We start from the raw sequence: 17,703 nt of genomic DNA on the forward strand, positions 1-17,703 counted from the left end.
CCGGTATGCTTTAAAGACTCAAGATTGTAAATCTGGTTAATTTTACAGAGCCAACTCTTCAGGGAGGGGCTTTCTGGGTCCTTCCACTGGCGGGGGATTAAGCTCTTTGCTGCATTCAGGGACGCTGGAATCAGTGTTCTCCTATATTGTTTTATGGGCATACTTGTCCCGTGGAGCAGGCATACCCTTGGCTCTTCCGGGATTTTAAGACCCACAATTTCTTTGATTATTAATAGAATTCCTTTCCAGAATACTGGAAGTCCACCAAATATGGAGCATGGTTCCAATTTCTGAGCATCCCCTCCAGCATAGATTAGAAGCCCCTCTCTGAAATTGAGATACTCTGTCTGGTGTTAGGTACCACAGCGCCAAACATTTATAGTTCATTTCCATTGTACTAACCTCTGGTGATGCATGCGGCATCCTTAATATTTTATATACCTCCGTACTTCCTATCCCAAAATCTTCATCCCATTTTCTTATATGGAGGGGGGGCGCCGTAATTTTAAGATCATTCAAGATTTTATATAACTTTGAGATCCCTCTCCTTCCGTCAGATGTCACACATAGCCGCAGGCTATCTTCTGATCTGATCGGCTGGGGTAGGGATTCCACGAAGTGTTTCATCTGAGCATATCGCCACCAATTTATATCTAACAACTCTTTTATTTCTGAGTTCTTGAAAAGTGCAAATTTTACCGTTAATTGTGATATCTTTTAGATATGTATCTTTATTCCTAAACCACTCCCCATGTATCCTCTCTATCCCCGGTGCAAAAAAATGTGTATCACATAATGGTATCAAGGGGGTATTGAAATCCCAATTTTGTGTTTTTTGGACCTTATCCCAAGTTAACATAGCTAAATGTGTAATCGGGTGTGTGTGGACATCTAATTTTCTAGTGTGTGTAGTGGGACCAAATTACCTTCCCCAAGGAAACTTTACTAATCCCACTTTCTAATTTAACCCAACTTTTTTCCTTATTATCTCGTACCCATTCAACCACCCATGCCAATAAAATCGAATTATAATATGTTTTAATGTCAGGAACACCCAATCCCCCTTGTGTCTTATCTCTAACTAATATTCCCAGGCTTATTCTCAGCCTTTTATGCCTCCAGATAAACCTACGGAATAGCATGTTTAATTTTTTTAAATATATTTTGGGATAGGGGCGTGGCTTAGCAGCGAATGTAGAAGGACGTGTGTTCCTGGAGCTCCGCCGGCCATCCGTGCATTCATCCTCCCCAGCCCACTTTCGGGCAGCGATACACCCCAGGATTGCTCCACCGGGTACCGGGAGACGAGCGGGCTTTGCCGCCGCACGCCGTAAGACAACGGACATGTATAAGAGGCATAATGTGAGCAAGGCCCTGGCGGACCCCCCTGACCAAGATGGCGCCGGCGCGTGGCGGGCGGCGAAGGACTGCTACAAGGAGGCCGCACAGAAACTCCTGTATGGAGGGAAATCTTACAAGGAAGCCCTAGCTGGTCAACCCACATCGGGGGCTACCCCTAGGGGGTCTCCGGATGCCGATGACACTCTCCTTCTGGAGGATGCTGACGGATTCCCTGCAGTGTGGAACACAGTGAGTACCCCCAATGGCGATGTCCCTGAGTCGCAAGCTCACTCTCCTGCTGCTGATGTGACAGAACCCACCTTGAGAGACATATTTACTGCTGTCACCTCATGTAATCATTCTATAACTGCTCTCTCTGCTGATATCAAAGGTGTAAAAGCTGAAATTACATTTGTCCGCCATGATATGCAAAAACTCAGGGAGAGGGCCTCAGCCCTGGAAGGGCGATTGAGCACAGTGGAGGATGACATGATACCTATGCAGAGAGACTTGAGATTTAATTGCCATCTCACTGAGCAACATGCTATGCAACTCGACGAAATGGAGAATCGCATTAATGTGCGTGCCCTGGGGATACCGGAAAGGGCTGAGGGCAAAAATCCTGTGGACTTTATTGAGAACTGGTTGACCTCAACGTTTGGTAGAGAGTCCTTCTCCACCCTCTTTGCTGTGGAGCGAGCTCATAGGGTGCCCTCCCGCCCGTTGCCCCCGGGTAACCATCCTCGACCCTTCCTGTTCAAACTTCTCAACTACAAAGACAGGGATGCTGTACTTTCCAAGGCAAGGGGATTCTCTGACAAGATGGTGATTGATAATGCCAGAATATCGCTATTTCCTGACTTCTCAGCAGAACTGCAGAAAAAACGAGCAACATTTATTGAAGTCAAAAAGAAGCTCAGGGATCTTAATGTCCAATATGGCATGCTGTACCCAGCTCGTCTTCGGGTTACCGCCCTGGGCTCTACCCATTTCTTTGATAGTCCTGCTGCGGCCAGGCAATGGCTAGACCGTGAGGATAAAGGACTTAAAGAAGCCAGGCAACTACGATCTCCTGTTTGACCCCAGTATCGGCTGTCTCTTTCTGACGGGGACTATCTACATGCAGACTCGGCGGAGTGAAAAAGAACTCAGATCTTACTTCTACCTAAAGATAGACTTATGCTGCTTGTTCGGGTGAAACCCCTTTTGTTACCTGGGAATGTTTTCCCTGGGTGTTTCCGTGGCCCCCCCCCCCCCCCCCCCCCCAATAGAGGTTTTACAGGTCCAGGGCCAGGTTGGCTCTGCAACTGACTTCCTTATCTCCTACTTTTTGGATTTTCTTTTCCTTTTTTTCTTTGCTTCCCTTCCCCTCCCTTTTTTTTTCGCAGAGTCCCTCTGATTTCGTAACCTTCTCTTTGCTGCAGAGACATCACCCTCATGATCGGTTCCAGAACTATGGAGGGAGGCCCTTCCTTCTCCTGCCCGGGTACTTTAGCATCAGGAGTGACTGTACCTGGGTGGTTTGGTTCAGTAATATCTCTCTGTTTATCCTACCATTGCTAACACTTATGCTGGGTATGCACATTTTTATGTTTTTGTACAATGTCGACAACCGTTAAGTGCCTTTCCTGGAATGTTAGGGGGCTGAGCAGTCCTGTGAAACGTCTGGCGGTCCTAAGACATTTGAAGGCCATGGGTTCAGGAATTGTATGCCTTCAGGAGACTCATTTCCCCCCGGATCATATACCTAGCCTTAGTCCAAGGGTATACCCTACTCAATTCCATTCCACGTTTTCTGCATTTGCTAGGGGAGTGAGTGTCTTGATTCGTCAGGATGCCCGCTTCACTTGTTCCCAGGCGGTTATTGATCCTGGGGGAAGATATATATTTCTATTTGGTAGACTTGCTCACTGGGCATGCATTATTGCTAATATCTATGTACCACCCCCTTACTCAGCTGAAGTTCTCCGCTGTTTAGCCAGGTTCATGGCCCCAGACCCCGTGGTCCCCCTGTTGGCGCTGGGTGACTTTAACAACTATCTAAATCACCGGTGGGACAAGATACCCGTCCCCCCATCCATGCCCTCTCGCCCTACGGGTGATACTCCATTTGCAGACCTATTGGCCGAAATTGGGTTGACGGATGTGTGGCGGACCTCTCACCCCCAGGTCAAGTGTTACTCGTGCTGCTCTACCACTTATGGAAGCCTATCGCGCATTGACCTGGGGCTGGGTAATAAGGCCTTACTCCCTTTGGTTGTAGACTCCGGTTATGGAGATAGACACATTTCTGACCACTCATCTTTTTGGGTTGAACTTAAACTATTTACTGCTGTTAGCCCTAGGGCGTGGAAATTGAACCCTTTTTGGCTGGCGCTTTTTCCCTCACCCGACCCCATTAGTGACAATCTCCAGCTCTTTCTGCGGGACTACCTTGGTTCTGCCTCCTTGGGTACGGTTTGGGACACAGCGAAAGCCTTTTTAAGGGGTCAGTTCATTACTGCCATTAATGCTATTAAAACAAACACCAAGGCCTGGGAAAGGGAGGTATGCAAAACACTTAAAGACGCGGAGGACCAATATGTCAACCGCCCCTCAGACACTACCAAAAAGCTCTGGCTGGGAGCCCAGGCTATGGCTACTCAGCTTGCTCTTCAGTTAGCGGAAAATAAGAGATTTTTTTTTGCAGCAAACGCATTTTGAGGAGGGAGAGTCTACTGGTCACATGCTGGCCATGCTGGCGAGAGCCCAGGGATCCGCCCCAATGGTTACTTCCCTGTGTGATGCGCAGGGAGTAATCCACACGGACACCCCCTCTATATTGCAAATTTTTCGCTCATTTTACGCAGATCTGTATGCCTCCAAGGTCCATCCCAGTGCAGAAGAGATAGATGCTTTTCTGGCAAGGAGTGAACTGCCTCGCTTATCTGCTTCAGACGCTCGTAGGTTGGATGCCCCATTAGACATAGACGAACTTGCTCTGGCACTGGAGCAAACCCATAACAACAAATCTCCAGGGGCGGACGGGCTTCCCTCTGAGGTGTATAAGCGATATAAGCGGCCACTTTACTACCAACACTTTTGAAAGTTTTTAATAGTGCTTTGGAATCTGGCATGCTCCCGGATTCCATGAATGAAGCAGTCATAATTGTGATATTGAAACCGGGTAAAGAGCCCACGTCCCCTGATTCCTACCGACCCATCTCCCTACTTACAACGGATATCAAACTGTTAGCTAGAGTCCTGGCAACCAGACTATCCCAAGTTATTCAGAAGTTAGTGCACAGTGACCAGTCAGGCTTCATAACCACGAGATCCGCGGCACACAATATACGACGTCTCTATTTAAATATTCAAATCCCCGTACTGAATCCTGGTAACCGAGCCATCCTCTCGCTGGACGCAGCTAAGGCCTTCGACAGCGTCGAGTGGCCTTACCTGTGGAAGGTTTTGGAGAGAATGGGCCTGGGCAAAAGGTTTATTAGTTGGGTTAGATTGTTTTACGCCAAACCTGTAGCTAGGATCCGGGTTAATTCTGCAACGTCAGAGCCCTTCCCACTGTTTCGTGGCACTAGACAAGGTTGCCCTCTATCTCCCTTGCTCTTTGCCCTGGCTCTAGAGCCTCTTGCTGCTAGAATAAGGGGGGGTGACTGTATTGTGGGCTTTACTCGATCTACAGGAGTGGACGTGGTGTCACTGTACGCAGACGACACTCTGTTATACCTAGGTGACACGCAGGGCTCCCTGACGGCCATTATGACCCTGATTACGGACTTTGGAGCTCTATCTGGCTTCTCTATTAATTGGAATAAGTCGGTGCTACTACCCCTGGATCCTTTACCGGCCCCCCTCCCTGACTGTGCAGCTACGATTCAGATAGTGTCCACTTTTAGATATTTGGGGGTACAGGTCTCCTGAGAGGTCGCTCACTATGTCCAATTAAATCTGGTGCCCCTGCTGGCTAAATTTAGGGAAAAATGTCATTGTCAGTGGTAGGGCGGGCTAATCTTATAAAAATGGTCTGGGCCCCCCAGTTGTTATACATTTGTCATAATGTACAAATACCCCCCAAATGACCCCTTTTTTGAAAGTAGACATTCCAAGGTATTTACTAAGATGCATGGTGAGGTTTTTTATGTTGTCATCTTTTTCCCACAATTCTTTGCAAAATGAAGATTTTTTTTTTTTCTCACAAAATTTTCAATGTAATAGGTTATTTCTCTCACATGGCATGTGTATACCACAAATGACACCCCAAAATACATTCTGCTACTCCTTCTGAGTATTACGATACCAAATGTGTGAGACTTTTACACAGCCTGGTCACATACAGAGGCCCAATATTGAAATAGCACCATCAGGCGTTCTAGGAGCATAAATTACACATTTCATTTCTCAACCACCTATTACATTTTTGAAGGCCCTGGAGCACCAGGACAATGGAAATGCCCACAAAGTGACCCCACGTGGCACTGACAACACATGGCACTGACGACACGTGGCACTGACAGATGGCACTGGAGGCAGATGGCACTGGAGGCAGATGGCACTGGAGGCAGATGGGGCTGACAGATGGGGCTGACAGATGGGGCTGACAGATGGGGCTGACAGGTGGGGCTGGCAGATGTCGCTGGCAGATGTCGCTGACAGATGGCACTGGGGCTGGCACTGGCAGATGGTGCTGGCACCAGAACAATGGAAATGCCCACAAAGTGACCCCATTTTGGAAAGCTAACACCCCAACGTATAATCTATGAGGCATAATGAGTCGTTTGAATGGTTCATTTTTTTTCCAGAAGTTTTGGGAAAATGTGGAAAAAAAATGAAAACGCATTTTTTTTACGCAAAGTTGTCCATTTATAAGATATTTCCAACACATAGCATGTACATAACAAAAATGACACCCCAAAATACGTTCTACTACTCCTCCTGAGTATAACGATACCAAATGTGTGAGACTTTTACACAGCCTGGCCACATACAGAGGCCCAATATTGAAATAGCACCATCAGGCGTTCTAGGAGCATAATATACACATCTTATTTCTCAACCACCTATTACAGTTTTGAAGGCCCTGGAGCACCAGGACAATGGAAATGCCCACAAAGTGACCCCACGTGGCACTGACAACACATGGCACTGACGACACGTGGCACTGACAGATGGCACTGGAGGCAGATGGCACTGGAGGCAGATGGCACTGGAGGCAGATGGGGCTGACAGATGGGGCTGACAGATGGGGCTGACAGATGGGGCTGACAGGTGGGGCTGGCAGATGTCGCTGACAGATGGCACTGGGGCTGGCACTGGCAGATGGTGCTGGCTATTTGCTCTGGCTAATTGCTCTGGCAAATGGGGCTGGCAGATGGCACTGCGGCTGGCAGATGGCACTGGCGCTGGCAGGTGGCACTGGCGCTGGCAGGTGGCACTGGCAGGTGCCACTGGCACTGGCGGCACTGGCGCTGGCGGCACTGGGGCTGACGGCACTGGGGCTGACGGATGGCACTGGCGCTGGCAGGTGGCACTGGCAGGTGGCACTGGCAGGCGGCACTGGCGGCACTGGCGGCACTGGTGGTGGCAGGTGGCACTGGCAGGTGGCACTGGCGGCACTGGGGCTGACGGATGGCACTGGCGCTGGCAGGTGGCACTGGCGCTGGCAGGTGGCACTGGTGGCACTGACGGCACTGGGGCTGACAGCACTGGGGCTGACGGATGGCACTGGCGCTGGCAGGTGGCACTGGTGCTGGCAGGTGGCACTGGCACTGGCAGGTGGCACTGGCGGCACTGGGACTGACGGCACTGGCGGCACTGGTGCTGACGGCACTGGCGGCACTGGGGCTGACGGCACTGGGGCTGATGGATGGCACTGGGGCTGACGGATGGCACTGGCAGGTGGCACTGGTGCTGGCAGGTGGCACTGGCGCTGGCGGCACTGGGGCTGACGGCACTGGGGCTGACGGCAGGCACTGGCGCTGGCAGGTGGCACTGGCGCTGGCAGGTGGCACTGGCGCTGGCACAGGTGGCAGGTGGCACTGGCGGCACTGGCACTACTGGCAGATGGCACTGGGCTGACAGATGGCACTGGGCTGACAGATGGCACTGGCACTGGGGCTGACAGATGGCACTGGGGCTGACAGATGGCACTGGGGCTGAGAGATGGAACTGGGGCTTACAGATCGCTCTCCCTCCTCACACACTGTCTCTGTGTGAGAAGGGAGAGACACGGCAATGGGAGATGATCTCATATATTTACATATGAGATCATCTCCCATTGGCAGCTGCGATCGCGCTGTGAACGGCCGCTTTGATTGGCCGTTCACGGCGATCTGTATTTGCCTGTCTCCGGGAGACACGGCGAATACAAAACTTCCGCGATGCGCGCCCCCGGCGGCGCGCATTGCGGAAGTAAACACAAGGCCGTCCAGGGACGGCCAGGCAAAGGAACCCGCCTGCTCTAAGGCCGTCATTCGGCTATAGGGCGGGCGGGAGGTGGTTAAAGTGGGGTGTCCCCTAAAAAAAATTTAAAAGTCAGCAGCTACAAATACTGCAGCTGCTGACTTTTAATAATCGGACACTTACCTGTCCCAGGGTCTAGCGATGCGGGGGAACGAAGCCCCCCCCTCGTCCTCCGCTCGCGGCGCCGGCATCTTACTGTGGGCATCCGGCTGTGGCTTCACAGCCGGGCACCCACTGCTCATGCGCAAGCAGCGCCCGGCGCCATGATACGCCACACAGTCATCCGGGACACGTGACAGGTCCCAGGTGACTGTGCGGCGCAATGGTAAGTGATGTCACCAGCCCGGGCATTGAAGAAGGCAGACTACGAGGGACCCCCTAGCAACAGGCATTTAGAGGTGAGTAAACCATTTTTTTTTTATTTTTACGAATTATAAGCAATTATTATTTTTTTTGGTGGCAACACCACTTTAAGTTCGAGATATCCCCGCTGTAGGTTGATTATATAAGGCATTTATCCACCTTGGCATCTTGGGTCCGACCCCAATTGCCTCCAGGGTATTTTGCATGAATCCTCAGTCTACTCTGTCGAACGCTTTCTGAGCGTCTATGGACAGTAGTAGCCCTGGGGATCCACTCTGTTTCAACTTGTGTATTGCCAAGAGGGTTCTGATGCCATTGTCCCTACACTCCCTCCCAGGGACAAATCTCACTTGCTCTGTGTGCACCAGTGCATTCATTACCGTCTTCAATCGATTAGCTAAAATCTTAGCAAACAGTTTTACGTTGGCGTTCAATAAAGAAATGGGCTGGTAACTAGAGCATAGTGTTGGGTCCTTTCCTTCCTTAAGGACAACGGCAATCTCCGCCTCGAGCGCTTCACGTCGTATTTCCCAATCCACACCTATCCCGTTCATATAGGAAACCAGTTTGGGAACCAAAATGTCTCCATCCGGTCCAGGACTTTTCCCATTCGCTTTCTCTGTTAACATTTTAACTATTTCATCTTCTGTTATGGGGTCCTCCAAGGGGCCAGCTTTATCTAAAGGGATCTTATCTAGGCCACATTTGGTCAAAAAAACTCTAGTATTTTCTTATTTCTTTTTAACAATGTCCGGGGGGGTCTTTTTGGGTTATTGAATATAAGTTCTTGGGGTTGAGAATACCTTTTCCCTTTTCTCTGCTTGAATACTTTCGATAAAATTAACTTTATTTTTTAACATTTTGGCAAGATATTTACTTGACATATCCCCCATTGACATCTTTCCTTTTTAAGCTGATAATAAAGGGCAGTATTTTCTTGTTCAATAAGTCCTTTTAATTGCTCGCGCTTTAGCATCATTTCCTGTTCTGCCCTTTCCACGCCTATATTTTTCACGACTATGTTCAAGGGCATATATTTCTTTATAGAGACCATCTCTTCTCTGTCTGTTTGCCCTTTTTTCGAGTTCAAATACAATCAGAACACCCCTAATGTAGGCCTTATGGGCATCCCATACCGTGGCTTCAGAGATGGAGCTTGAGCTATTTGTTTCGAAGAACCATTCTAGTTCTTTTTTTAGCCTCTCGACCACCTCCGTGTCTAGCAACAAGACTTCCTTCAATTTCATACTATTAGCCCCTTTACGTTCCCCCTCGACCTTTAGTTTTATTGACACTCGGGCATGATCTGAGAAGATCCCAGTTTCTATGTTTGAGGTCTCCACCAGGTTGAGCATCCTGTGTTCTACCAAAATTAAGTCAATCCTCGAGTGTGTCCCGTGCATCGGGGAGGGGAATGAGTAGTCTCATGTTTTAAGATGTTGTATCCTCCAAACATCCATGAGTTGATGCTGGTGCAACTTCTTTTTGAGTGTTTTCCGCAACGCATTCTCAGTTCTCTGTGCACGAGACGTACTATCTACATCAGGGTCCATACTAAAGTTAGTCACCGGCTATCATGGCCCATCCACTTTTAAACTCCATGAATTTTTCTACTACCCACAGAAAATACTTTATTGGGTTTCTATTAGGGCCATAGATATTTGCTATTGAATAACTTGTTGCATTTATATTACCTCTAAGAAACAAGTAACGCTCCTTCCGGGTCCGCCCTAGTTTCCTCAAGGACAAATCTGACATGTCTCGAGAATCCTATGGCGACTCCCTTTGCACCTTTAATTGGGGAGTCCCCAAAGAACCACCGCGGATAGTCACTGGACCATATCTTTAGGCAAGAATCCTGCTCGATATGGGTTTCTTGGAATAGAACTACGTCTGCATTTTAGATGTTTAATTTCTCTTAGAATATTAGCTATTTTGCGGGGTATATTTAGCCCCCAGACATTATACAACACAACCTTTAATGTAGTCATCTGTAATAGAGCCACCCCTCATCCCCAATCTGCCATATAGACTCATCCATCCAGCCCCATGTCCCAACCTTCCCATGGCCTATTCTATCTGCCCTAATTATAGCCTTCCCAATGCACCCGGCGGACTGTATTATACCTCCCATTGGAGAGACCTCCCCTCCCCCCCAACCAACCCGCACCCACCCCCCTCCACATCCTATTGGGGAATTGCCTTGAAAAAGGCCTTGGGACCTGTAGACTCCCCACATCTACCCACTCTCTGGGTCCCTCCCCAGAAAGTTGAGCTCCTTCTAGGGTGCCCACGACAAGCCTCTACCTCCCCAATTAGGGGACCCCAACCCATCCCACCCCCCCAACTGCAGCGCCTTCTCCCCCCAGCCACCCCTCTGCTCCCACTTTCCTCCTGCCATCCCTCACCCCTCAACCCTTTTCTGACTTCTTCTTGGGGGCTTTCTTTTTTTATCTGTCGGAATCCATTGTTGTGGCAGCTGTATGTTTGGTATTTTCTCGGGAAGTACCCACCACCCAGGGATCTCTACCAACGGGATATTCAATTTGTTACAAAATACTTCCATATCTTCAGGAAATCTTAATGTTGCTGATCAGCCATCTTTCTTACCGGTTAGGCAGGCCGGGAAACCCCAGAAATACTGATTTTCTTTATTGCTTTTGTTTGTTTGTTTGGCTGTCTTCTAGGTTCTCCGTAGTGCACGTGTAGTGCCAAGTGGATTTTCCTTTAGTAACTAAACCCCATTGTCACTGTAAACACAAAATTACTTAAAAAACTGGTATTGACCATTGAAAGAAGAAGCCACACATTGTTGATTAGCAACATTTTTACTCTGTGCACAGTCACATGTGCGTTATAAAATTTTGATGTAAAAAAAAAATGTTTTTCTCAATTTTATTACATTTTTGTTTTTTTTTATATGTTTAGAAACATAACATACACAACTCTGGAACTTACAAAGTTCAACGTAGAAAAACTGAAGGCAATATCAGACATTATAGTGTCAAAAATGTCTTGATATTGCCTACATCAGATGGAGTGATGTCACCCCTATAAAAGACAAATTTTGAAGATGCACACAAATTGGGAATCAAAATGGGTATTTCCCTCCTGATACCATGCCTAACTTCAACATGTGCTATCTCCCATCATGGGGGGATCAATGGACGTGTTTTGGGGGTGCAAACCCCTTCCTCTCACCTACTACAGTTACGAGGAAGGGGTTGCACCCACAAAACACGTACATTGATATCCCCTGATGGCAGATAGCACATGTTGACACACCGTGTGCATCTTCAAAATCTGGCTTTTAAAATGTAAAAAAAAAGGTTTTGGAAAGTCCAAAGAATGCTAAAATGCATTTGGAAGAAATTCAGATTCTACCCAACACATCAATCATGTTCTTGATTTGTTGTTCCATAACATTGAGTTTCTTCCTTATTCTTTCAATTTCACCATTCCACACCATTAGGGCTGCAACTAACGATTATTTTCATAATCGATTAGTTGCCTGATTATTGTTTCGATAAATCTGTTAATAACCTTAAAAAAAAGTGTAGTGTATAATTTAGTTAATATCTAAAGTTTTAAAAAAAGACAATTTATTCTCTATGCAGTGGTAAATATAAATAACCAACTATATGGTTAGGGAGAAAAATATCTAATGCACTCTGAGAATAACAGACAGAAGAGAGATACTGTATATAATATTTGAAGAGATATACTGTAAATACTATTATTATTATTATACACAATTTATATAGCGCCAACAGTTTACGCAGCATTTTACAATGTATAAGGGGGGACAACACAATTCCAGTACAATACAAAAGGTACAGGAGGGCCCTGCTCCTGGAGCTTACATTCTAAAGAAAGGGGGTAGTGGTACAAAAGGTAATTTTCTGCAGAGAATGATTTGATGGGGGTGGCTTGGGGACAGTTGTTAGGTGGGTGGGGGATAGAGCTGAAAACGAATTTATTCAAGGATCTCCTAAAGGTGGACAGGGTAGGGGCTGATCGGACAGACTGGGCAGGGAGTTCCAGAGGATGGGAGAGGCTCTGGAGAAGTCTTGAAGGCGAGCATGAGAGGAGGTAACAAGGGAGCCAGAAAGCAGGAGGTCCTGGGAGGAGCAGAGGAGACAATTTGAGCAATATCTGCAGATGAGGTGATGTAGATGGGGGCGATGTTGTGGATGGCTTTGTATGTTATGGTTAGAATTTTGAATTTTACATGGTGGCGTAGGGGAAGCCAGTGAAGGGATTGGCAGAGTTGGACGGCAGTCGCGGATCGATTAGTGAGGTGTATTAGTCTAGCAGCAGCATTCATAATAGACTGAAGGGGGGATAGCATGCTTAAGGGTAGGCCATTAAGGAGAGAGTTGCAGTAGTCAAGGCGGGAAATAATCAAGGAATGAATGAGTTGCTCTTTGGTGTCATTAGACAGGAAGGGTCAAATTCTGGAGATGTTGCGGAGGTGAAGGCGGCAGGATTTAGCCAGTGATTGGATATGGGGGCTGAAGGAGAGGTCAGAGTCAAGGATTACACCCAGGACCCTGGTATGTGTGGAGGGACCAATGGTTGTGTTGTTGATATTAATTGTGAAGTCACGGGAGGGATCGTGAAGGAGGAAATATAACAAGCTCAGTTTTTAGACTATTAGAGGAGATATACTGTGTAAACTATTAGAGAAGAGATATGCTGTATATACTGTTAAAGGTAAATATCATCAGACTAAGAGATAAAAAATTTTTATTTAAAAAACAATGTCTTCCTTCAAAAAAATTTAATTTCATTGGTCAAAGGAATTTTCAGACAGTGTATGTGGTTTTTGTTCAGAAATTACAATTGTTTTAAAAACAGAATGTGAAAAACAAGTGAAAATTTCAAACATTTTTTCATTCAGCAAATGTACAACGATTTTTCGTCTGAATATTCTTGTCTGAAAATTGATCCATGTGGCCAGCATAAGGCTCAGTACACACCTATGCAGTTTGTTTTTGATCTGTTTCTGCAGTGCTTTTTGCTGTGCGTTTTGATTTTTGCGCACGTGATTTTGCTGCGATTTGCGTTTTTGCATTTTTTTGGCCAGTTTGTTGTTGGGCAGATTAAAAAACACAAATTGCTGCAAAAACCCATTACATGCTTTTCTGCAGCTTCTCCATTGAAGTATATTGAATCAAAAAAAGCATAGTTTTGCGTTAACAAAAAGTCCCTGACCCTTTCCAAATATGCAGCGGCTGAAAAAAGCATAGATGTGAACTTGTCCCATAGGAGACCATGTAAATTAACTGTAGTACGTTTCTGCAAAAAGCATCAAAAACACATGGATGTGAACCAGGTCTAAAATGTTTAGTAACATAATGGGATAAAAAAAATAAAAAATTAGCCCTTTATTGTACAAAAAAGCAGATAATCACTACTGTAAGGGGTTCTTTTTTTACCGTAGAACTGTGAAAGTAATATTCACAGTAGCAATTATTTGCTATTTTTGTACTATAAAGGGCTTGTTTTAGTTTTTTTTAATCCCATTATGTTACTGACCGATTAATTGATTATACAATTTCATAATTGATTAGTTATCAATTCGTTGTGTTAGCCCTACACACCATTATGACGTTATTTAGCCTTTGTGCACTATCAATTGTGAAATTTTCATATTACTCTTCAACAACCAGCACATCACCTAACAATTTGATTAAAAACATGTATTTAGAAATATGCAGGCATACATATAGTACCTGAAGCTGGGGTGTCAGACACTCACCTGTTGTGGTGATATTCTCACCGACTTCCTCCAGCTTTCCTTCATCCAGATCCCCGGGGTGTGTTTTTGTTCTGAGTTTCCCTTGTTTCTCAGGTGGGGGGTTCCTGGTGTTCACTGAGTGGTGTCCTCCAAGTTTTTTCTCCCCTATGAGAATGAAACAAAAGGTATACTTAGCACACAGATTTTTGAGTCCAGAAATAGGAATATGAAACATTGCTGGGAAGTGGGGTATAATTGTCTGTTTTGGGCAGAGTTCCAAGCTGAAGACATGCTTTTTTACCTTACCCAAGCTGGAATACTTACCTTTTTCTGTCAATTTTCACACATGGCGACACCCCAAGTATCCACTGGAGTGCCTGTGTGGGACACTTTAAAAAGTCTGTTCTTGTGTCCCACACTAGTGCTCCTGAGTCCAGATGTGTAAACAGCTGTTGAGTGTCCTCTCCTTACATTACACTGAATCAAGCTTGCATTTCATTCTAGTTGCAAACACATCCCCAGCCATACCCAGCCATACTCTGCATACCCAGCCATACCCTCCATACTCTGCATACCCAGCCATACTCTGCATACCCTGCATACCCAGCCATTCTCTGCATGCTCTGCATACCCATCCATACTCTGCATACCCATCCATACCCATCCATACTCTGCATACCTATCCATCCATACTCTGCATACCCATCAATCCATGCTCAGCCATCCCATTCACTCCCACCCATAGTTAGCCATACCCATCCACACTCAGCCATATCCAGCCATACCCAGCCGTACCCAGCCATACTCAATCGTACTCAGTCATACCCAGCCATACTCAGCCGTACCCAGTCATCCCATCTATATCCATCCATACTCAGCCGTACCCATCCATACTCAGCTGTACCTGGCCATACTCATTCATGCTCAGCCATCCCCATCCATGGCTCATCCATCACCATTAATGCTCATCCATGCCACATCCATGCCACTACAGTGCTCCACAAAAGTGTAATAGATAGTCAAATTAGATTGGAAACTTATGTCACTAGAACACCTGACGGTGCTCCCTGCATGTTGGTCCTCTGTATGTGACCACGCTGTGGAAAAGTCTCACACATGTGGTATCACCGTACTCAGGAGGAGTAGGAGAATCTATTTTGGGGTGTAATTTTTGCCACCCATTGCTACTCCATGACCCTGCAAATAGTAACAACCATTGCTCGACTCGTCCGCCTCACAGAAGTAGCCGGAGTCCAAGACATAGATCTCCAATGGTTTGCGTCCTTCCTAGGAAATCGGTCACAGACAGTGAAGCTAGTAAAATTATTTTCCGAATCTCGGGCAGTCACCTGCGGAGTCCCTCAAGGCTCTCCTTTGTCACCCGTTCTCTTCAACATTTACATCCGCCCACTCCTCCAAATCATCAGATGCTCAGACCTCTGCTTCCACTCTTATGCTGACGACACGCAACTTTATTTAAGGATCAATGGAAAAAAAGATCACCAACAACAACTTGAAAATTGCCTCAAATCAATAGAGGACTGGATGACCACTAACTCCCTCCAACTGAACGAATCAAAGACAGAGCTTCTTATCTTACACCCAAATCATAATCCCGTAACCAAAACCTCCTGGTCTCCACTAACCGTCTTTGGGCAGGCTATCCCCCCAAAAACCAAAGCCAAGAGTCTCTGGGTTATTTTAGACGCACAAATGTCAATGGATGCGCAAATAGGAGCAGTAGTCAGTGGATCTCACCAGCTGCTGCGCATGCTTCGCTGACTCATCCCATTTATCCCAAAGAATGACAAGGCAGTGGTAGTTGGAACAATCATTAATTCGCGATTGGACTACGCAAACTCGCTTTACATAGGATTACCTCAATATCAACTTGCGTGATTACAACTGATCCAAAACACCACGGCAAGGCTTATAACAGGAAAAAAATCATGGGAATCCATCTCTCCTTCGCTGAGGAGCTTACATTGGCTAAACGTAAAAAATCAGATCACGTTCAAAACCCTTTGCCTCACCCACAAATGCGTGCATAGAGAAGCTCCGCAATACCTAATTTAGAAAATAAATCATTACACACCAAACCTCAATCTTCGATCAGCTAACAAAAACCTCCTCCTCGTGGCCAAAGCCCGGTATAAATCCAAGGGAGATCGGAGATTCGCTGTCCAAGGGCCTCGGCTATGGAATGCTCTACCAATCGACATCCGTCTGGAAGAAAATCACCTGGCTTTTAGGAAAAAACTTAAGACCTTCCTCTTTTAGCTGATGATCAAAGCTCGCCACAGTGTCTAGAGGCGATTCAGTTTGCATTGTGCGCTATACAAGTATTTCATTCATTCATTCATTCATTGAACCAAAAATAGTTGTGGCTCATCGCAAAGTTGAGGAGCTGGAGAAGAAACTGTTGTTGCGACAAGTGAATGCCAGAATTTCTCTCCAGGTAACAATTCACAGCTACTCTACCTTGGCAATGGGAGATGATGATGATGAAATTCCAACCGTGTGTAGGCTCCATAGGACATTTTCCATCGGAATTTGCGACACACTGTTCCCCCATGGTGTGCTCAGTGCTGTCAGATCTGCAGCTTCCTGTGCCCTGTCACCTGTGACTTTGCTTGTGTTCCTGACCTCCTGTTTACCCGGCTCATCCCTTGGATTATCCTGTTTGCTGCTTGCCTTTGACCTCGGCCTGTCTCTGACCTCGCATCTGCCCGCTCCTTTGTACCATGCTGCCCACCTGTTGCCTACCCTGCTTGTGATCCGGACTTGAACTTGCTCATCCCTATACTGCACCGTCTGCCTGCTGTCATCTGTGCCTGTGGCTGGACCTGCTCACCATCTCCTGCTTGCATCTGCTCCTGTGAGAGACTGTCTACCTGTACGAACCCAGCCATTGGATCTCTTCTCCAGCATCTAACCCGCCAGGCTCTCATACCCGTCTGCGCTCCCGTGCCTCCTGTCCATCCTACCAAGGGCCATGAACCAGACCCGTAAGGGAGACCTTCCCCTGCTATCTCGGGCCCACCTGTCAGGTACGTGGGTCTGACACATAGACATTCAATGTCTCCAGTAAAATATACAACCAAAAATTGTTACAGCAAAATAACATCTATACAAAGATAACTAGTACTCTCGTAGATATCCCAAACCCGACGCGTTTCCAGTAGCTGTTGTTACAGAACCTTCATCAGGGGTAGAGAGCAGGAACTGGTAGTATAGTAGTACTTCTTTTGGACGCACTCTTCCGAGTGCATATAATGAAAGCGCTTGAAAGTGTCAAAAATCATTCAAGCATAATGATAGGTCTATAAATGACATGGTAGCGCAAGGCGCCGTCCTCCATGGGTGATTTCAAAGTGTAAGCTGTGAATATAGCATCCACTTTCCCCAAAGGCTGGAGGGGGTTTATTAATAGTAAACACCCCTAACAACAAGCTTGTCGGCCCCAAATAGGGTTATCCACATTGCCTGTGGATTTGAGTGCCAAGGAGTAAACCGGCAGTGTGTGCTGTATGAAGTCTTAGGCTCTATGTACGTACGTATGTACACCATTCCGATGCACAAAATTCCACGCATGCTCGGAATCAAGCAGAAGAGCCTCAATGGCTATTGAACTTCAATTTTCTCGGCTCGTCGTACGTCACCATGTTCTTGACGTTCAGAATTTCCGACAACATTGTGTGACCGTGTGTATGCAAGACAAGTTTAAGCCAACATCCGTCGGAAATTGTTGGAATACGCGATCATGTGTAGGCGGCATAATTCTGAATCGGATTATTAAA

Source organism: Lithobates pipiens, unplaced genomic scaffold (genome assembly GCF_037356315.1).
Source record: "Lithobates pipiens isolate NorthernLeopardFrog02 unplaced genomic scaffold, aLitPip1_a1.2 Scaffold_22, whole genome shotgun sequence".
NCBI classification, from domain to species: Eukaryota; Metazoa; Chordata; class Amphibia; order Anura; family Ranidae; genus Lithobates; species Lithobates pipiens.